A 23,049-nucleotide genomic window follows, 5' to 3' on the forward strand; every position below is an offset into this window, starting at 1 on the left:
CATTAGTGGAATTGCTATATCTAATCTAATTTTAATTTTTAGAGGTATCACAGTTTTCCAGATTTGGTGTATTCATTTACTTTCCACCAACACTTTATATTTTCAAGAGAAAGGAAAGATTTTTAAAAAATTTATCTTTCATGATCTTGACTGACTTTTCTCCTTAAATTAGTGTGGGAAACAGTAGGAAGATCTCAATAAGCAAAATAGCATAAACAGATTTTTTAAAAAAAACTTGTTCAAGCTAATTCATTCCTTTTGTGTATGGGAGGACTTTTTATTAATATAAAAATCAGTAACTTTAAAATTCTTAATTAAAATATTACTTAATTCTATTTACAGCTTCACTGTTTTGAACTTTTATGATATTTTTGGCCCTTAGAGCACTACATTTTAACTATAATGGCATGACCTACAACATGCCGCTCTCAAGTGAACAGTAAAATCTTGTACTAGTCTTTCCAAATACTGAGTGCTTGGCAACAGAATGAATCAACAGCTGAATGATAAGATGATGTTTTTCCTTTATACTGCAAACACTGAAGGTATGTAGACTCTGACAAAACTGTATTGAATATTCTGCAGTCCATGATATTGCTATTTCTGCCCCAATAATCTGGTCAGAAAGCAGATGATATTATTTCTTATGGCCTCTATACTGTTAGAAGTGCAGGGAGTGGAATCTGCATCTTGCTTTTACTTGTTTCTGTAATTAATTGACTATGACCTAGAGTAAGCTGTGTTTTCTGAATTTTGGTACGGAACATTAAATAAGGCAAATGGATTCAACCTGAACCCAAGCTAAGCCATCAAATGGATAAGACAATACAAAGGCCTGCTTCCAAACTAAAAACAAAACAAAATAAAAATTGAACCAAGAAGCTATTATTTAGCCATTTAATCAGTTCCCAGATACAATTTAGCTTAGTCTTATCCTGGAAGATTTATCAAACTGAGAGCTCATTTGGAGCAATAAGAGTAACTAGAACAGTTGAGAAGAACCACAACTCCCCACGCCCCTTCACTTCTAGTGATGGTTCAGTGATGTTGAAATCTGCAAGAGGTGATTTCCTCAATAATGCTAGAAGGAAAGATCTCATAGAAATGCTATCAGTTCCCAAAGCCAGCCTCATACTGCTTTTTTAATGGCTTCTTTTCCCCACTAAAGACTCTGTTACAGACTGGCTGTTTTTTCCTCTCAAGATCTCTGTGCTGAAATCTGAGCTTCCAATGTAATAATTATAGGACCTGAGGCCTTGGGAGGTAATTAGGGCATGAGGTTGAGTGCCCCTGCAGTGGGGAGTTCAGAGAACTCGCTCACTCTGTTTTTGGTTATATGAGGACATATAAAACCTGAGAAGTCTTCAGCAGAAGAGGACTCCCACAGAAAGGAGTCATGCTGGCACTCAGCTCTCTCAGCCTTCCAGCCTCTACCACTATGAAAACTAATTTCTGTTGCTCATAGGCCATCTGGTCCATGGGTCTTTGTTATGACTTTTCCATACCAGGTAAGCCAGAGTGACCTCAGCAAACATGTTCTGGAGGGTAAGGTCTGCACCTACAGGTGGAGTAGCCAACCATTCTGATTCATCCTGACTGATCTGGGTTTAGTATTTGAAAGTGCTGTGTCCTGGGAAGCCCTTCAGTACCAGGTGAAGCTAGGATGTTTGGTTACACTGCCTAGAGGTAACCCTGGCTTCTTTAGCAATGACAGCCTGACAAAACAAGTGAGGTGACACTGTGATCCCGGTAAACAAAGTTTGAGCCACCTTGAAATGTGAGTGATGTGTGTCTGAAATTTGACTGATGAGCATAATGTGCAGAGAGGAATGAAAGTTAGTGACAATTATGATTGGTTAAGAGGAGCAAGTGGGAAGGTGCTGGGCAGTGGGTAAAAACCGCATTCTTAAGATGCTGGGATGAAAGAGGATGAACTAATTTGTGAGTGTCTGGACTCAGAGAACCCCACCCATCAGTTTTTCTGTAGCATCAGAGATGCTGTATGGATTTGAATGGATCAAGATGGCATTGTGGTGCCCCATTCCAAAAGCTATCAAGGCACTGTTAATGAAAACGGCCCGATATACTGCAGTTTCGGCTTTCTTGTAGCCTAACTTCCCTTTTACATGTTCCGTTTCAATGGTGAAATGAAGAACGATTCTTTCCGTGTGAGACATTAAAATGAAGTGGCTTTGACTTTAGTATTCTGTACAAGGATAGGCTCATGGATTCAGTCATTGAGCTGCAATCTAATATTAGATAGTATCATTTCAAGGCAATAAGGCTGTTCATAGCATTTTAAACACTTGCCATGCTGTTTGACAACACGGGATACATCAGTGTTATGTCTGCTGAGGTTAAGATTGCCGAACCACTAGAATTCACAAGGGGCATATATCTTCCTTGTAATAAAGACCACGCCTGATTTAATCTCATTTTTAAAGCATTAGAAGTCAATAAACCAGTCACCACTAAAAGGTAACAGTGGGTTTTGCTCTGGTGGACAAAATCTCTTCTGCACCCTCAAGTGTAGTGGAGAGCCCATTAAATATAATGTCCCTTTTCCATTTTTTCTTTTTTTGCCTTTTTAAACAGTCTTTTGATAAAAGGAAATGCTGCAAATGGAATCTGTTGGAAGGTTTCCTGCAATGGTCTTGTCATGTGCCGTTCCTCCTGTTTTCTAGGAACTCAAGGGTTCTTTACAACCTGAGTGTGCACTTGGCTGGAGAGGAGAGAAGTAGGAGAGATAAACAGAAAGCTTCCATCCCATCCGATATCTTGTTAAAGGTCACAATGTAACAGGCTACTGACTCTGGGTATCTCTGGTAATTTTGAGTTCAAATGGTAGATAACGGCTGGACCATCAAATTCTCCATTTGAAAAGTAACTTAACTAGTCCTGGCCAGAGCTTGAAAGTTTCATTTTTATGCAATTAGCTCACATCTAAAATTCTGGGATCTTTATCAAATATAGCTCTATTTAGGCTGTAAGATTGAAGTTGAGTAGAAAGGTAGAAGTGACTTTGTCTAAAACGGTTCCTAAAGCCCTCTCTGATCTCTACCTAAGAAAGCACATGCCATGCTTAGTAGCGACATTTATGTTGCCCATGAAGACATGAGGTTTTCTACCGTACATAGAAGTCCCTGTCCATGTCATTCTTCCCTTCTTTTCTTTCTTCCCTCTCCCTCTGTTTAAACTTTTCTGAACTTAACTGATCAGTTAAACTTCTCTGCATTTGTGCATATATAAAGATATCCCTGATGGCCTGAGTTGGAATAATTTTCTTTATATCTGAATTTCCTACAAATTAACTGCTAAGGACTTTGGAATTAGTAAATGGACTCTGCTGGAATATTCATGTGAGTTTCAAGGAAAAGACGTGCTAGTTCCACATTTTTCCATGATCCAGACAATCGAGATGAACTAGACCTGGCCACACATATCTACCTTACCCCAGATGCTACCAGCTCTCTGAACTTCTCACTTCTCTCATTTTCAGCAGACAAAATAATAATTTACTTCTTAAGGGCGTGACGATTTTTAAAAGATATCCGGGATGTAAATGTTTAGTGCTGAGCAGATTTGTGTTTAATGACAAGAGTAGCATAAATAGACGTAATAATGGTTATTGTGTTATTACATTTAGTATTATTTGAAAATGACAACTTTCGGTTTTCCCATGTAATTGTATAAAGCATTTTGGGTTCAGGAGATACATAGGTTACAATTTCTGAGCCACTAATATTGTAATCTTGGGTCAGGATCTTTGTAATCTATGAATGCAAACTGGCAAATTTAGTTTTCACAAAAAATTGAATCCATACAGTTTTTGGCAAGCAGCCCTAAAATTCCTCTGACTCAAAGAGGTATTTTCGATGAGTTGATCTGCAATTATGCCAGTACAGCTAATAAAATGTGTATTGGCCAGACCAGGAGTCCCATAAAGAGCAACCCCAGCCAACACTTCTAAATAAGAAAAGAGTTACCTTTCAGAACCACCTGAAGCCCGTTCAACTGAAAAACAATCACCAAAGTGGACTTTGTGGTAGATAGTCAGTCTAGTCTGGGAGTTTAACATGGCTGATTGACCCCTTCTTCAAGGAAAAAAAAAATCTACAACAATGTAAAAGAAAATAAACCTTCTCTGAATAATCATGAAAGACCCACCTTATTTTACTTTCCCGGGTACAGCCTTGACAAACTGCCCACCCACCCACACACCTCCTAATCCCCACAGCTACTTGCTCACACTTCCCCTGCAGGCTCTGAGGAGCCTGGCTGACAGCCCAATTCTGCTTTTAGTTATACTCTGGGAGATGGGCTGAGACTGGTCCCTCCTCTGGGAAAGTGACACTTACATGCAGGATACATTAGAAAGCATTTGAGTTCCAGTGGATTTTTCCAGATATATTTGTCTTTTGTTAATTCCTGAGCATTTACTTCTTCATATTAAGGCCATGGAATTGCTTTTCATATCTCTGTAGAAAATACATTTATAGGCATTAGCTTATGCTACTCAAAAAAGCCAAGCAAAGATAGAACCAAACTAATGGCTAAAAAAAGAGTAGAAGAAAGTAACTGAGTTTCTATGGGCAGAGACTAGAACTCAGATGATCTAACTCTAGATGTACATTGTCTTCTTGCTTTGCTTCTCTGTCTAAAGACTGGAGTTAACCATGGAATAATTTTCCATCCAGTCATTAGTCAGTCGCCTCTTTTCATTCAATTAAATTCTCTAAAATAGTAATAAGGGAAATAATAATTGATTTTATTATAAATTTTATCCTTTAAACGTATCAATTCTACAGGGAAATACTGCAATGTGCATGTTTGCTTCTGAGATGAGAAATTTTGGTAGTAAAGCTATATAGTCAATAATGACACACAATAACGCCTGAGAACTAGATGTATGATTTAAAAAATGGAGCTTATAAATAATTTTCTAGGAACACCATTTGGTTTTTTATCTTGGTAAGTGATTTTACGATTCAGGCCAAGTTTTCAGTTTTTGTTTTTCTTTTTCTGCTTCTTGAAAATCAAGAGAATAAAAGACCAACCAAATTGCATGTACTTGAGTTGTTACTTTATTCAGAGGCACATTTTTTTTCTTCCCCATTACAAAAGATGTTTCCAGATGCAAATTGTCTCACTCTGCTTTTAAATAACATAGGCATTGTAATTAAAATTCCCCTGTGTTTAAAAAAAATTAGTTACTTGAGGAGTTGTTTCACTGAATTCCCTTCCAGAATGCCTCCATTTAAATGAGTTATATAATAATTAAGGAACGCATATTATGGTGAGAGAAGGGAGAAAGAAGCGTTTTGTGAAAGGATAACCTGACCTTTACATTGTTACTTAAAAGGAAGCAGAAAAAGCAGCTTGTCTGAAAGGAAAGGAGAATAAACTACATTGCCTCAGGTCACTCAAATGTTAGAGAAAGGAAACAGCAAGAAAAATGCTCATATGCTTCCTCTCTACAGGAGCAAATATAAGAATCATGCCTAGAAGGTCAAGTTCATCCAGTGAAGCGGTTTGGAAAATGTATCCCAGGGCTCTTAAATAAGCTGAAAATTCTATTTTGGAGAGGTTCAGTTACAGAGCAAAGCTTTCCCTTTTACACACATAGAAAGACTGTTTATTTTCAAATGATGAAAGAAGAAATAAATAGTCCTGATTCTGTAATGGCCTAATTATCTCTATTCAACTAAATATTCTTATGGGCTTGTGGTTAAAACATGGAAAGAAAGAAAATATTAGAAACAAATGTGATGTCATAAGCAGTTGTTGTGTGTGGTAGTTCTATTTTCTTTAATATTATTATCAAATAAAACTAAGCTAATGACCGGAATTGCTCTGATGCCTACCTCACCCCACACCTTCACACCTTCAACTTAAATAATTGCATTTTAGAGTGAGGATATAGTTGCATCCTTCCTAAATCAATTAGCTCTGCAATAAAATTAGAATAAAAATATATTCCTGAAAAATATTCAGAGTAGAAAGACATCTTCTACATTATAAAAATTACAATAGAAAACTTGACAGGGCTTTTTTATAAGGGAAACATCAACAAAATAACTTTAAAAAAAATCTTCCCACCTTTCATTTTCTTTTCCTTTTTGTGAATTCTAATTCATGTGACAATGGAAACAGCTAATTATTCATTCTAAATTTAAACAGTATCTTAAGGGCTCTGTTCTTTTATTCATCTCTTGAAGTATAGACTCTGTGTGTGTGTGTGTGTGTGTGTGTGTGTGTGTGTGTGTTTACTGGTACTCTAATGAACCTTAGGAGTAACTTGGTCATAGTAACTCTTTCAAATTCTAGAAGACCTCTTAGACATACCAAAACCTAATTTTCTTGATAAAGGTGATACTAACAAAGATTTACATGTAATAGTAATATAGGAGAGAAAAAGTAACATCTTCCTCTCTCCTGTTACAACATCATGGCTGACATTTAATGTTAGGTAGAGACTTTTAAAATAAGGTGTTCAAGTTACCTACAAACCTTTCTACAAAGGAGATAGTCAGACCTAAAGAATGATCTACAAACTAGTAAATTAGAGGAAATAATGGAAAATCTCATTGTAGAAATGACCTAAATCATCCTAACTTTTTCCTATCATGATCAGCAGCACATATGGGTGAAAGACCTGAATACAAATAGTAAATGCATACTCTGGTTTCTCTTCAGATCGTATAAACCTCTCACCTTTTACAAATAGTAAACACAATTACTCACTCCCCTTTAATAAATTATTATTGTGATAGTCTAATTTTAGATTTATAATCTACAGCTGTTTAATGTGTAATAAGCAAATGAATTGATCATTTATCTCATCATTATTTAATGTTTATTACTTCATAGAGGTGAGATTTAGCATAACCCAGAAAAAACCATTAGGATCCCAGGAATAGCCATGTATTCTTGACGTAGCAAAAGACTTGTTTTGGACCTGGAATCATTAGTTTATTGAGAAAAAAACCCCAATAAGATAGTAATATTTTTAATAGACATTAAATAACCAGAGCTGGTCCTTATTTTATGACCTGCTGGGAAGGAGCACACATACACAAATACACACACATACACACACACTCTCACACACACGTACACAGGTGATTCCTAGTGGTATAGCCAAGCCAAAAGTTGTAGGAAAATTCTTATTAAAAGAAAAAGCCTTAGCATCAGAGGTCAGAACATTTTCTAACTGAAAGTCTGGTTTGAAAACCTCTCATGGCATGTGAGAAGCTGGCCTTTTTTACCCAAGCTTCACCACAGGTCTTTAACTGGGGCTTAACTGTGGATGTGACTCTTCTACTGTAGAGGCACCTGCTCTACCTCGCCCTTTTGGAGCTCTGTGGGTCTCAGCCATGGAGGGCAGCTAAGCACCAAGATTCTGTTCCTCAGCGATTCTGTTTCTCAGAGAACCTTGACTCACTCGAAGCTCAGAGAGCAAGAGTTAGAGAGAAACTGCAGAGGTAACTCCGCAAGTATCAGTGTGTTGGGGTTGAGTATGGCAGAGGGTCTGTATTTCATCATCTGCATATTTGCTATTTGCTTGCTAAATGATTGAGTTTAAACTATTCACAACCTCACCCAGCTCTTCTAAAATTACTTAGGCACAAATGCAGAACACAGAAACACACATCCAACTCACCTTTGCTTCAGGTGGATCTCCCTATATAAGCATCTATATTTTCAATATGTTGATGAACACCTCAGTCATAAAATCTACCCTTTGCTTTATTGCCCATGGTATTATTCTCTTATACATATTTTTTAAAATTGCTTTTTATGAAAAAAAAAATCACTTTTATTGTAACCCTCAGGCCTTACCTTTAAAAAGGGCTACTCAGCAGATTCACTTACTAAGATTCCACCTGGAACATTTCACCTACCAGAAGCCTATTTAAGAAAGTGTGTTAAAGATTAATAAAGCTTATATGGCTTCAACATTAAATTTGAGTGCTGGTTGATTTTATTGGATTAGGTTTTTGTGGCCCCTTTTGTAAGGGAATTCATTTCTAAAGGCTAGAACATGACATAAAAATAATTAGTATTGCTTTGATCCAGGCAATGATTGCAGAGCTACCTTTTAGGTCCCAATGTATATTCATTATTTTATGAACTAACATTGTGACTATTTCTCAAAGGTTATTCCCACTCGAGTCCCAACCCAGGGAATCCCTAATTTGGGAAAACATAATTGCAGTTACGTTGATCACACCCTTCTACATGTAACCCTTCTTATATCCAGGATTTGTTCATTTGCTTTCATTGAGAAATATTTCATCTGCCTTAAAATTTGACCTTTGCAAGTATAACTCAGTCATTAGAATATTCATAAAATTGTGCAACCATCACCATTATCTAATCCCAGACCATTTCTATCATTCCCTTCCTGTCTTTCCTCATGCCCTGGAAAACACTAATCTACTTCCTGTCTTATAGTTTGTTTTTAACATATAACAGAGTATGTGAATATCCTATAAAATTACCTTATAACTTGTTTTTTTTCACTTAATGTCTTAGAGAGTTTTCATCTAGTTTCTCCAGGTCATGCTCTGATTTTTAAGTCCTTACCTAGTATTTCATAATTTACCATTCTTATGTTGATAAATATTTTGTTCATTATTATTTACTTTTGATAATATTCCATTAATAGGTTTTCATCTTTAGTGGATTCTTATTTGTGCATATAAGAGAGAACTTGAGAACTTCTCTAAGACAAATACCTAGCAATGCAGCTACTGAGTCAAAGCACATGAGCATTTTAATAGACACTGTAAATTTAAGAACATTTTGTTAGCCTGGCCCTCAGTATTAGAAGTTAGAACACGTTTTATTGCTGTTACCTGAACAAAAATAGCCAACTGGCTTCTCCTTAGCTTGCAAATTTCTTAAAGTTTAATATTATTTTAAAACAAGCAGTGATGAGTTGATACTGTTATGAATGATCACAAGTGTTTGTCAGGGGAAATATGATATATAGTAACCTAGGAACTGGTGTCATATCAGTGTCCTGTGGTTCTCCTGTACTGCTATGTGACACTGCTTCCTGTGAAAGGAAGCCTCTAGCTGCACCAACCCAGGAATGGACTTGAGAGTGAAGCTCTCCTTAGGTCTACACTGAAATTTCCCAGTCTCTCTGTACACTGCCAACCAATCAGCATACAGAAACCTGCCAACCAACCATAGAAGAAGGGGAAGTCTTTCTGGTAGCGTAAAGGCCCTCCAGTGTTTGGTCCCTGAGTGTATCTCTGGCCTCATTTCAATACAACCAAATTCATACTTCTTTGTTTTTAAAGCAGTTTGCTAAACAAGCATTTGCCCATGTCTTTGAACGCTTTGTTCTGTTTGTCTTACTTTCTTATACATCACCCTTTTTTTTTTTTTTTCAAGATTCAGTCCAAACTGGACATGATGGTGCATGCCTATAATCCCTAACACTTGGGAGGCTGAGGCAGGAGGATCATTGTGAGTTTGAGGCCAGCCTGCGCTAAAATGTGAGCTCAAGGCAACTTGAACTGCATAGTGAAACCTTGTCTCACAAAAACAAAAACAAAAACAAAAACAAGATTCAGTCCTTATACTACTCTTCACGAATCTTTTATAGGCTGCTAAGGTGAAGATAGGTTCTATCCTCTTTTTGCTCACAGTAACCTGTGACTCTCTGTCCCATACGGAACATATGACCCTGTGTCTTTTAAGTACTCCATGTACAAAGCTCCTTGGGTGGTCAGAGATATCATGATGACATAGATCTCACGACATATATCTTAGCTTCCCTAGGTTGGCAAACTTTTAAAACTTGGTTGCCTGTGTAGTGTAACATGGTGGTCGGGATCCTGGCCCTCAAAGACAGACAGACAGGATTTTTGAGTCTGTCTTTTTTTTTAAGCATAATGTTCTTATCTTTTAAATGAGGCAACAAGATAGTATCTGTCTTATGAGGTTGCTGTGATAATAACTCAGTAACACTCAGCAGAGGACCTGGCAAACAATGATAATCAAGCTCAATCAATGAAGTTTTATGATAAATGGAGAAGAATTAAGATAGTATTGAAACTTCCGATAGCACATGGGGTGAGAGAATCCCGAGGGAAAACCCTTCATTTCCTGTGTGGGGACACAAATATATTTCCTGCTTCTCTGTAGGTGTCTCCCCTTCCCCACAGAGACTTGCCCTTCCTGTCCATAGGGACAGACTGTGCAAATGTGGGATCATCAAAGCTCTTAGAGGGGCTGGGGATTTAGCTCAGCAGCAAAAGCGCCTGCCTGGCATGCGCAAGGTCGTGAGTTCGGTTCCCGGTACCGGAGAAAAACCAAAAAAAACCCAAAAAAACGAAAAAAAAGCTCTTAGCAACTCTGTAGGTCAGTAACTGCCTGAAGTAATCTGGATTAACACAATAATGACTGTACTGGACAGTACCTGGATAATATTCAGGGTTTTGGTTTTATTCTTTGATGATAGTGAAACATACCACTTTACTTTTCACGTAACTGAAGTAGGAAGTAAGTTTGTCAAGGTTTTGAAGTGCTTTCTCTGTACCAGTGAGCCTTGGGACTATCTCTTCTTTTAGAAAGTCATAGGAATTGCAAGTTGGCCACTGACTCAGGCGAGCCTTTAACATCTCATGAAAATAAATGGTCATTAAAGATATAAATATGTTACTGGGGTTAAAAGGTTTATGCTAATAATGATTTGGGTTAACAGCTATTTTTCATATAAATCTTGATTACTCATAACTGACTTTGAAAATTATCCCCCATTTTATACTTGCTGTCTACTTGACTTTGCAAATATGAGGTCCTCTTATTTTGCCAGAAGGGCCTCTATTTATAATTTCCAACAAATCTTTCTTCCAAGTCCTATTTTCCCTCTGAATTTGTGTAAATATCTCTAATACAAATGCTTCTTTTTTAAAAAGGCTTTTTGAAAGGCTTTTCTTAGAAAGTACTTTAACGATAAACATTATTTATGTTGACTGTGTAGTTATGTAAATCATTTCAGCCTTTTCTGCACCAGAATTCTTATAACTTAACATGCCTTCAGGAAATATGAATAAGATTGCAAGATAACGTTGCCCCACTAGACATTCTGGTACCTTGTAAAGAAAACGTGAATGCAGAGTTGAGGCCCAGGGACAATAACAGGATGTTTATAAATGAAACAGCACTGCAAATGGCACCACAGTTTGGAGGAGGGAAACAATTTGGCAAAGTGAAAGATGTTAAATGTTTTAATTTTCCTCTATGCCAGTAAAATCTTGTAAAACAAGGTGACATATTAAATTTTCTATACTACAGTGGCTCCAAGAGCCTGTCAACATTTTCATTATAAACTCTGTTTTCAGAGCATTGTAACTCAGCTTTAAGAATTCACTCTGGCCTGACATTTGGAGTGCAAAGGTCTTACCTGGGGAACATGTGTTTCACATGCTTTAAAAATTACGAGTTTATCCTGTTCTCAGTTTTTAAAAAGTAACCTTTTCACACATTTTTGCTTGGCCGCTGTGCTGCAGAAATTGGAGGCAAGGGACTTACATGGGGTAAGTCGCTGTTGGGGGGTGGCTAAAGATGGGGTCAACACAGGTCAGGGCTGCCGATTTTCATTACTGAGTCTCACGGTTATTCTGATCACTCAACTGATCATAGAAAAAGCAGGATTCCTATTACATTGTCTTCAACATTTTGGACCTGACTTCATACTAACCAAGGCATATTCTATGCCAAATCTCTACAGACAAGATGCTGATTGGAGAATTCTTAGTCCCCAGTCTGTTTATCTTAACATTTGCTTTATATTATGAATGGCATAATACCTTTACCTAAAGCTTCACAGCATTCACTCTAATCTTACTGGCTTGTTGTGAAATGTTTTTGTGTCAGTGTATATATGAGTAGTTAACCCCCATTCTATCACATTTAACATGCAGTAGATTTTCAGTCAATAATATTCAATAACTCAGTTACTTTCCTTACACATTTTACTTTGACATATCTACAGATATATCTGGTATTTTTCTAGTTACTTTTGGGAAGTAATTAGAAAAGAGTGAGAGAGAAAAGAACAAGGAAGTGACAGAAGAGAAAAGTACCTGTTACCGCATGGTCTCAGGCCTTGCGATGCCCGGAGGACAGGCTACCTAAAAAGCTTTCCTAAAAGCATCAGGTGTGAGCTGTCTGAAGAACGCAGAGCTTCCTCATTAGAAGATACAGCACCAAGTCTTCAGTTGTGGGTTGTTTCAGATTTCTAGGAAATTAACTTTTTCTGGTGCTTATTTAGCATTACCCCACTCCCACAAAATAGGGACATTATAAAATGTCCAGTTCATGTTAGAATGTCAGAAACAAATGCATAAAATATGAGCACTTATTTCCATTGTATGAAGACCAGCATGGCACGTTGTATCAGAAAACATCACATTCCTCACAATCATTCTTCACACAGTGTCCCTGAAGTGGAGACCAAGATTTACAGTTTGCTTCAGAGGTAGTGAAATGCTTAAGGCAGGTTTCAGAACCTGGGTCTCTGTGACTCCATATCCAGTTCTGTGACCCATAATACTCTTGTTTATGTGTACAAAAACATCTCTTTCTATGTGTGCATTTCTACAAGGATCATGCAATGCACGACCTGGCAAATGGCTTACATCTTAGTGTGGAAAATATTAGGCTCTAAAGACCTTCAGATTATAAATAAATGACTGAGAGAATGAGTGAATGTATGTGTGAAGGTAAGGCTTGAAGTTTCAAGATACTGTAAATTCATACCAAGAAACTTAGAGGGGCAAGAAGGAAATGGGTTCCTTTTTCAGTGCTTTTCTCTCTTCACAGCCATCTCTTTCTCCTCTCCTCCTTTTAGATCCATTGCAGTGAGCAGCATCCTGGATAGGGTCTCCAGCCACCTAGCCAGAAACCGAGGCCTACCACATTCTAAGCAAGTGACAAAATGTGACTAATCTCTCTACAGAACGCTTCCCTTCCCCTCTCCCCCTCCCCTCCCCCTGCTCCACCACCCTACTCTCTCTCTTGATGCAGTGCCCAGATTCAAACCCACAGCCTCTCCCATGTTAGTTTAATTCTCTACCACTGAGCTACATCCCCAGCCTCTCCTTTTAAAATTTTTTTTAAAATACATATTTACTGACATATTTGTGTGTATTTGTGTGATACAATATAGTTGTTCAATATTTATAAATGTATAATAAATCAGAATGATTAATATCACCATCTCCTCAAAAATTAATTATTTCTGCATGTTAAAACTCTTTGGATTCTTCTAGTAAGTTTGGAATACATGAGAGTGCAGTAGACTCTATTTACCCTAATGGGCTGTGGGACAGCAAAACTAACTACTCCCATCTAACTGCATTTTAGTACCTGAGGAGGATTTTGTCTCCTCCTCCATTCTGTTTTCAGGCTCTAGTGACCACTTTCTGTTATTCTCTTCTTCTGTGAGAATAATTATTTTAGTTTCTACAAATCAGTGAGAACCCATGGTATTTATCTTTCTGTGTCTCACTTATTTTACATGATGAGCTCCAGTTCTAAATGACATTTAATTCTTTTTTATGGCTGAATAATCCTCCATGTGTATCTCTACAATATTCCTTCATCTGTTCATCCTCTCTCTGATGGACACTTTGGTTAATCCCATAGAGTGGCTATTGAGCACAATGCTATAATAAACTTGGGCATGTAGGTATCTCTGTGATATAATTATTTTATTTATTTTGATTATATGCTTTGATTATATCTTTTGATTATTGCTGGACCATCTGACAGTTCTATTTTTTTTTTTTTTTTTTTTTGAGGAGTCTTCATACAGTTCGCTCCAATGGCTATACTTTACTTTCCCACAAAGTATATAAATATCTTGCTTTCTCTGTGTCCTTTCCAGCATTTTTCTTTTTTAACTCTGTTTTTTTTTTGGTTGTTGTTTGTTTTTGGTAATAATCACCATGAGGAGGGAAATGATATTTCATTGTGATTTTGAGTTGAATCTACTTGATGATTGAGGTTTTTTTACATGGTTGTTGGCTATTTGCATGTGTTTTTATCAAGTATCTACTTGGATTTTAGCCCATTTTAAAACCAGGTTATTTTTGCTGTGGAATTCATTATATATTTTAGATATGCATCATTTGTCAGTTGAATATTTTGCAAACATTTTCCCTATTTTACCAGCTGTCTCTTCACTCTTGATGGCTTCTTTGCTTTTTAGTTTTCTATAATACATTTTTACTTTTGTTGTCTTATTTAAAAAAATTACCCACATTAACTTCTTTAACTTTTCCTGTTGTTTGTTTTAGTAATTTCATAGTTTCAGGTCTTACATCTTTGATTCATTTTGAGTTGCTTTTTGTATTTGGTGAGAAGTAAATATCCAGTTTCATTCTTTTGCATGTACTGTGTACATAGCTTTCTACCACCATTTATTGAGAAAACTGCCCTTTTTTCAATGTACAGTCTTGACACTTCTGTCTAAAATCACTTGTTTCTATTAATAGGTGACTTTTTTCTTCTGTTCAATTGGCTAGTGCCAGCTATTTTGGTTATTATATCTTGGAAGTGTTTAAAGTCAGGTATTTTGATCCCTCCAGCTTTGCTGTTTTTACTCAGTCAGCAGAGTACTGCAGTGTCTGAGTGACCCCTGAGGTTATGGACAGCGGCTGAATTTGAGTCATCAGCAAAGGCAGAGGTGGACTGCAGAGCAGGAGAGTTGAGGGTTAAATTAATGATTGCTGTAGTCTGGAACTTCTCCCTTGCCAGGGAATCAAGTAATTGAATCACCAGTCAAGAATTAAGTCCCTGGTAAATGGGCCAACCAAGAGAACAGCAATTTGGAAAGGCCTAGGATCTGGGATTTGGAAAAGATAAATGTCAGAACTTTTAATCATGACCTTTTTAGGGGGGCAGTACTGGGAATTGAACTCATGACCTCACACTTGCCAGGCAGGCAGTGTGTCACAGAGCTATAACCCTGGGCCTTTAATAATGATCTTAAACCCAGAAAATTAAAAAAATCAAAGTTCATCTTCCTTCTACATCTTTCAAGGCCCCATAGTCCAGAGATCTTTTTGTTTCTGGTAGATAGAATTTATTTCCTGAAATGCTGAGGAAGGTAAGGAGTTGACTTATCCTCCTTTTCCCATGATGACTCCACAGAGGAAAACTGGTGGCTTTCATTTTTTGTTGTTTTTAAAGAATAATCTGCTTGCCCTTTTAGAAAGCAATTTTCAACTGCATTTAAGTTTACTTTCAAGCTTCAGTAGGCCTGATTGACTCAGTGTCCTCTAGAAAGAGATGAGCCTGGAAGTAGAGTGGGATAGTGTCAGCTGGTGCCAGAATCAGGTGTGCACAGAGTGGGGCGTGAGGCAAGCATGAGGGGACACTATCCACACGCACAGTGAAATGCAGCAGTGCTCTCACTCACATGAGTGAATATCCCAAAGAAATGAATACGTTTGTAATGTAATTATCTTTCTGTTGTATTGAAGTTTAAAAACTACGTATTTAAATTACAAAGAAATATGCCTTACCGGACTCCACGTTAGCTGACAATGGTGATTTCTCTGCTGTTCTCCATCTTAGAGAGCCCCTAGCTGCCTTGTGGAGGTTGAGGTGGTCTCAGTATCTTCCCTGTACTCGAAGGTTGGACAGCCGAGCTAGAGATCTCATTAGAGAGTCAGTGTATAGCACTTGAAGCCTTCTGAGATCATCACACTCTCACTAATACGGGATGTAGCTGTTACATAGAGTTCTTAAAGTTTCCTCTGTTACTTTGCCTATTTGAGGGACATAAAATTTCCTTCAATGTCAAAATATCCTATAATATTATCCTTTTCTTTTTTTCTTTCCTTGTTTCTCTCCAGTTGACTCACTCATGTTTTAATTAACTCCTAAATTCAGTGCTTCTCAGATTTGGTATCAGAATTGTCTGTAGGAACTTTTAAAAATGTAAGGCTTGGGCTTTTTCCTACCTCAGTGAGATGGTTCTACTAACCCCCTACTCCTGGCAAATTTTGGTATACACCAAAGTTTAATTTGCACATGGTTTGTAATGTGTATATATAAAAAAAAACCCACGCTTTGTTATTTGCCGTTTTTTTGTTGTTTATTTGTATCTTTCCATAATGTAGCTATTTACTCTGTGGACCCTTCATTTTATTGACTATGGTTGAATCCCTTTTTATTACAGAAAACCATTAACTATCAGATCCTTTTTATCAGAAGATATTGTAATGACAAACACTTAGGTAAATGGTACTTTTGTCAATTCATGCCCAACACTTCTTGGTTTAAGGACTTTATGTTAACTGCTATTCTTTCTAGAATATTCCATGTACCATGATTAAAAACAGTCAGTAAACCATGAATAACAAGAGAATAATAGCTAGAGGTTTAAAAGTGCGCACTGTGGGGCACCAGTAATTTATTTTTTGGGAGAACCTGATTAAATGCATCTCTATGGATTGCTGTGGTTTATGACAGAAATGATGTGATGATTTGTGTTAGAGTTTTAATAAATTTAGTGTCGAAAATTTATTCTGCCTTCAGTTAATTCCCTTTGGCTGATAGCTAATGTCCAAAGTACTTAGAGAAGCTGCTATGAGAGGGTTTAATGAATATTATAAAGTAAAGGTTTGAAACAGATCCCTGAGCTCAGTGTAAGGGCTGGGTGTATTTTCTGCTTACAGAGAGGATAGCTCAGATTACATAAGGCCCTGCCTTCGAGGGGGATTCAGTCCAGAAGAGCACATGACCCAAGAGTATGTATGTGTGTGTGTGTGTGTGTGTGTGTGTGTGTGTGTGTGTGTGTGGTAGTAGGGATTGAACCTATGCATTTGACTACATCCCCAGTCCTTTGAGACAGGGCCTCACCAAGTTGATAATTTCCCCAGGCAAGGCTTGAGTTTATGAGCCTCCTGCCTCAGTCCCTGAGTGCTGGGATTACAGGCCTACATCATCATACCTAGCTTGCAATTTTTTTTTTAATTGCCAAGAAAATAATCTTTGCAGATTGATTAATTGCTTAATGTTTGGCATGCCCTAGGCATGTATATCCTCTAAGATGGGTTGACTGTGTACTACGGGAATAGGTCCTGAATATCTGTTCTGTGTGGTTTTATTGGAGAGAATGCTATCTCCTTCCATGGCTGCTGGGATGAATAATAGCAACTGATAAGTACCCTGCAAAAGGAAATTACGCATTCTATGAAAAAGTCTCAATTCATGGTTCTTAAGCCTCAGAAAGCTCTAATCTATGTGTTAAAAGTTTACGCTGAAACTAGGGCATGGCTTCTCATAATATTGAAGATCTTTCATCTCACCTGATGGACACATTGTATCACTTTTGTGATGTGAATGTCAGTTAAATTGGTAGACAAAAGGAAGTAATCATCCTTTCAATATGAATTCTATATCAAGATTTACTGAATGTTTTTCTCTCCCAGAAAACATTTCAGGCATTGATAGAAAAAGTTTATAAGGATTGAAAACCTAAAATGCAGAAAAAAATAAAATGGAAAAAAGTGAGAGCGTATGTAGACAAAAAAGACTGCAGCAGTTTGTAGCAAACAAATGTCAGATGCAGGGGAAAATAGATGCATCAAGGCTGATGAAGCCATAGCCAACCAATTTCCCCTGATGACAATCTCTAGAGGTGATTGTTAAATGTACCAGTTTGTAATTACCAATTTGCTGTGGGGCCTGGAAATTCCTTCTGGAACAAGAGCTCCAGATGTTGGTGATATTCAGCTGGTTAGGTAGACTGTAGCCTGGAACAGTGGTTCTCTGAGTATGTTCTTTAACCAGCTGAGTCAACATCAGCTGGAACTTGTTGGAGATGTCAATTCCTGGCTCCTGACAAACCTACAAAAGCAGAGACTCTGGGGCAAAACCTAGCACTCTGGGTTTGAACAAACCCCCTGATGATTACGATATGGTCTCAAGGCAAAGGACCAATTGCTGAGCACATGCCCAGGTGGATTGCAGCCAAGGATGCAGAATGTTGGAGCTGAGCACCCAGGAAAACTCCAAAGAAAGAGTGAGGAAGGGTAGAAGCAGTGAAGAAAGAAGGGCATGAATATCCACTTGACTGTTTTTATAGTTGCCTTCTCTACCCATTTTGTGCAGAATATACAACAAGTAGTCACTATCTCCAATAGGATCTTTAAAAAATTGAAATCGGCTGGGAGATCTAACAATAAACAACTCTGCATGCCGGCACCGAGCGGTTCCCAGCACAGTAGTGAGCTCCTTTCTTTGCAAACTAAAGTTTGAAACTGAGTCTCCACAACCAATAGAGACCCAGGTAGAGATTTCTGTTTGCTCACACTTAAATATAAATTTACAGGAAAGGATCACCGAATACTGTAAGAATTCCTGTAGTGTGACAAAGAAAGCCAAAGGTGAACAGCAAAAAAAAAAAAAAAAAATCCCAAGATATTAAAGGAAATAGAATTTTAAAATAAAGACTAATTAGTACTCTTAGAGAAATTAAGCAATTATGTTGTTCATAAACCAATAACAGGAACTCTGAAAAAGAACAATTACAGAACAAAAAAAGCTCTTAAAATTTTTAAAGTATTTTCATAGACACTTTTAAAAGATTGATAAAGAGGATAGGAAGATAGACTAAAGGAAGTCTCTAAGATTTGTTCTATTTTTTTTTTTTTTTTTTTTTTAAGGTGGAAGAAAAGAAGATAAAAGCATCAGGTCAAAAGTTCACATTTGTAGCTCACAGAATACCAGAAAAGAAGAAATGGAAGGGAAAGACTTTTAAAAACATGTAAAATAACTTCCCTGCTGTCTATTCCAAATGAAATGTCTTCCCAGTTGTGGAGCCAGACTGTTACCGGGGATGGGGCTGAGAAGGTCCTCAGGGCTGAAATAAGGAACCTCATCTATCCTTTTGTAGAGTAAACTTGCAGATTCAGTGATTCCCATCGAGGAAAATGAATTTTCAGGACTTATCAGTAAGAGGGATAGGAAGAGTTTATTGCCCAGAGATTTTAGGACATACTCAGGACTGGAGTGCTTGCAGAGAAATAAGACACATTATTTCCTGGAGGATGGAACAATTATGTTTCTCTCCAAGGATTGGAAACCCCAAGAAAAGGTGGCCCAACCCCAAGCAAGGTATTAGCCTATTCTACTTGTATGGGCACAGTTGGCTTATTTGCTTTGTAATTTAAACACTTTTGGATCCTTTCAACCTGTTTCTTTCTCCTAGGATCAGGTTCTTGATATTTCTCAATTAAGTCAATTTATGGATCTTTAGCATTACTGAGGAATGTGGAATGTGATGAGTCTGGTAGGGAAGGATCCCAAATTTAATTAAAAGAATACTGAAGTGAATCACCTTAGGTGACTTCGGTTGGGGCTTGGAAGTTGTAGTCTTTTTAAAAGTACAATTTTTAGTTGTGATTTCCCTGTCTCCTTTCTACCTATCTTTTATTTATTCTATCCTACATCAAGATGACCAAATGCAGTAAAGTTCTCATGAAGAAAGATGCTCACATGCACATACAAAATGTATCAAAGAAATCAGCACATCATGGGGAAACACTTTTAATGTCTCAATTTGCTGGGAGATCATCAGTGCCCAGCAAATTGGATGCTAGAAAATGATAAAACAATGATTCTCATCTCTTTGCAAATTTTTTTGCTTTTGTAAAGTATGATGATTTGAACATCCAAATTACTGATCACACATAAAAGAAAAATAGATTTTTGATATACCATGGCTTAGAAATTACAAGTCTCAAACACTTCCTAGGAAATTACTTACAACTTTCACCAAGGATTCAAAAAAAAGTCATTGACTAGAAACACCGTAGGACTGATATGAAGTCTAAAGTTCATTACACAAATACTCTTAAATTTTATATTTATTTGTTCTGAGGTTTTGCATTCCATTGTGCATTTTAAAACAGCACAGCGTTTCAAAAGTTGCTTTATCTGGAGTAAGAGCTTTTTGGTACCTCATTAGGCTTTGGGACCACACCCAGGCCTCACTAGCTTTGTCTCAGTCCTTTCCTTGAATCGTGTATGAGTTCACTATGGCTGCTGCAACAAGTTGGGCAGTTTAAAACAACAGAAATTTATTCTTTTTGCAGTTCTGGAAGCCAGAAGTCCAAACCAAGGGATCAGTAGGATCACACTCCCTCTGGAGGTTGTAGAGGAAAATTTATTCTTTGGCTTTCCTCTGGACCTCAGGTGTGCATTATCTTATAGCTGCTGTACGTATCAGTCTCCAAGGTCACATTGCTTCCTCCTCTTCTGAATGTCTTTTTCTAAGTCTGTCTCAATCCTGCAATCTCTCTTATAAGGAAACATTGTTGGATTTAAGGCCAATATGCGTAATCCAGAATCATCTCTATAATTATACCTACAAAGACTTAAAAAAAAAAAAAAGATAAAATAAGTTCTGAAGATTAGGGTGTGAACTTTTTTTTTCCTGCAGGAAAAGGACACCTAAGTGGTTGATACTAGGATTAAGCAGGCCGTTCTGGAGCAGAGGAAGATCTAAAAGACAGAACCTCAGGAAAAAGACACTTTTTCTAATCTAAAAGATTAGATGGGATGTTTAAAGGAACGAATGATGTTTCATTGCAAATTTATTTCAAAAAGAAAGAAATCTACTTGCCTAGGAAAACTAGTAAAAGCTAGAGCAAAAAGTAAAATTACTTTAGTATACTACTTGACAAACTGTTTACGTAATTCTGAAATGTAAATAGTATTTCTGAATGAAACTATAGCAAGAGCAAGATCTTATTATAGATCTTATTCAAGATCTATCCTGAAGAGGTAACAGTATCTATGGTGGATGTTAGATGATAGAAAGGGAAAGAGCATTAAAAAGGAATGTATAAGGACAGTTAATGCCTGCTTCTCCGTGCATATAAAATAAAGATGTATTATCTGTTGTCCATAGAAGGAGAAATAAAAAGTTGGAATTATTACATAAAAATTCCAATGCTTACCAGTACAGATAATCCTCATAGCAGTGTACTGGGCACACAAAATAACATCCTCATCCATCATCCTAATAAGTCAGTAAACAATGTTAAAGTTGACAGATCCAGAACCGAACACTGTTTAAACATATAAAAGAAACCACAAATAGAGGTTTTAAGACAATTGCACATAATGTTCTTTAGTGATTTAAACATGTGCATTAATACATCAGTGATAATAATGAAAGAATCTGTAGCATCTTCATTGATCTTGTGGCTTGGGAAATACATTTTTAAGAATCTTGGGTTGTAGCATAAAAATTATTTATTTTAGTCTTTTTTTGCCTACTTCACTATTTCTTAAACTCTGTGGACTATTATGTTTCTAGACATTGCCTGATAGTAAGATACAAAAAAATGGTGTAAAGTATGTATCAGGTAAAAATACAACATTTAATTAGACTGAATGGACAAAAGCATTTCCTGTCAAACCATAAAAATTTTAAAAATTTCTTTTGGCATATGTGCTTGCCATATTGCAGACTGGAACACGTGTGAACAATGTTAATTTGAACAATGTCCTAGTTCTCTTTCTTTTTTCTTTTTCTTTCTTTCTTTCCTTTCTTTCATTTATTTAGTTCCTTTTTGTCTAATTGTTAATTACCCCAAGGTATTTTTATTATGTTCAAAAAGTTTTATAGTTTAACTTTCTACTCGTAAGCATTAAATGCACATCACTGATGAATAATTTTGAGAGGTAAGGTTTCAATTTTATTTTTTCTCTTATTAATCTATTTTTCCTCTGTCCATCAGTTGACAGGAACATCATTTTCCCACTGATTTTGAGGACCACATGAATATATATTAAGGGTCCATCCATACCAGGCCTGTTTTAGGGCTCAGCATTCTGTACGAGTAACATGGGATAATAATAGCACTGAAAAAGAACTGATTTTGATATATAGGTATGTGTATCTTCCTACCATATCTTTTTTCACGTTTTGGCTTTGGTGAGCACTTTGCCTTTCCATAAAAGTTTAGTTGACTTTGATGATTTCCCTAAGAAATATATTGAGACCTTACTGGAATGTTATTGGAGTTACATAAATTATTTACTCTGGAGAGAGACACTGACATCTTTCCAGTTCTGAGATGTCCAAATATATCAGGGTTCACTAGAGGAACAGAATATATATATGGGATTTACAGGGTACGCTTACACTGGCTGCCTGAAGAGTCAGGTGTGGAGAACGCAGAAGATCTATCTGAGCACTGGGGAGCCAGAGGAGCCAGTTAAAATCTAAGACTTGGAGCTCACTGCAAGGTCCTGTGTGAGTTCATAGTGGGAAGCTGCAGAGTCTGTGCTAGAATCCTTGGCACTGAATACAATAGCAAGAACAAAGACTAGAACTCCTCCAAAGAGGCAGAAGGGAGACTTGCTTCCTCTTTCTCTTTCTATTCAATCAAGATTACAAGCCTATAGGTTGATGTTACCCATACTCAAGAGGGGTCTTCCCTCTGCAAAAGTGCTAAACAAGTCTGCTAGGTGTTTCTTATTCAAGTTGACACCACCACTACCACACAAATTTATGCAAGAAAATATTCATCTGGGTCTTTTAAAACTTTGTTTTGAAGTACTGTTTGCCATAGAATTCTTTCATATCTTTCTGAGGATTTCTTTCTAGGATACCATATTTATTATTATCTGTGCTTAAAAATTTTACTTTCTCTGTTCATCTTTTCAATACATATAATAGATAGATAAATAGATAAAATGCAGGAAAGTAACTCAGTTCTTTTTAATTCTAATGACTTCATATTCTTTGGGCTTTACAATTTAAAAATCAGAATTCATGGATATCTTATTAAAAACCATGTTTGTTAGACAAAATCTTTTAAAATATATGGCCTTGAGAGGTGTGAGAAAGAATAAGTAACATCTTTTCCTCACCCACAGCAATGTGTGTATTTTTTTTTTTATTTTAAAGATAAAAGGAGGGAAACATTAACAGACATACAACATTTTACAACATATCACAAGCACAATACAGACAATACAGAGTTACAAACAAAG

General features: G+C 36.8%; 1 protein-coding gene across 3 annotated transcripts in view; it reads left to right on the plus strand.

The window, feature by feature from the left end:
- Dcc (DCC netrin 1 receptor) overlaps positions 1-23,049 on the plus strand; it is a 1,095,765-nt gene that overhangs the window by 391,058 nt on the left and 681,658 nt on the right. The gene's annotated exons all lie outside the window — the stretch shown is intronic.

This window comes from Chinchilla lanigera, unplaced genomic scaffold (genome assembly GCF_000276665.1).
Source record: "Chinchilla lanigera isolate Chin_1 unplaced genomic scaffold, ChiLan1.0 scaffold00001, whole genome shotgun sequence".
Classification (NCBI taxonomy): Eukaryota; Metazoa; Chordata; class Mammalia; order Rodentia; family Chinchillidae; genus Chinchilla; species Chinchilla lanigera.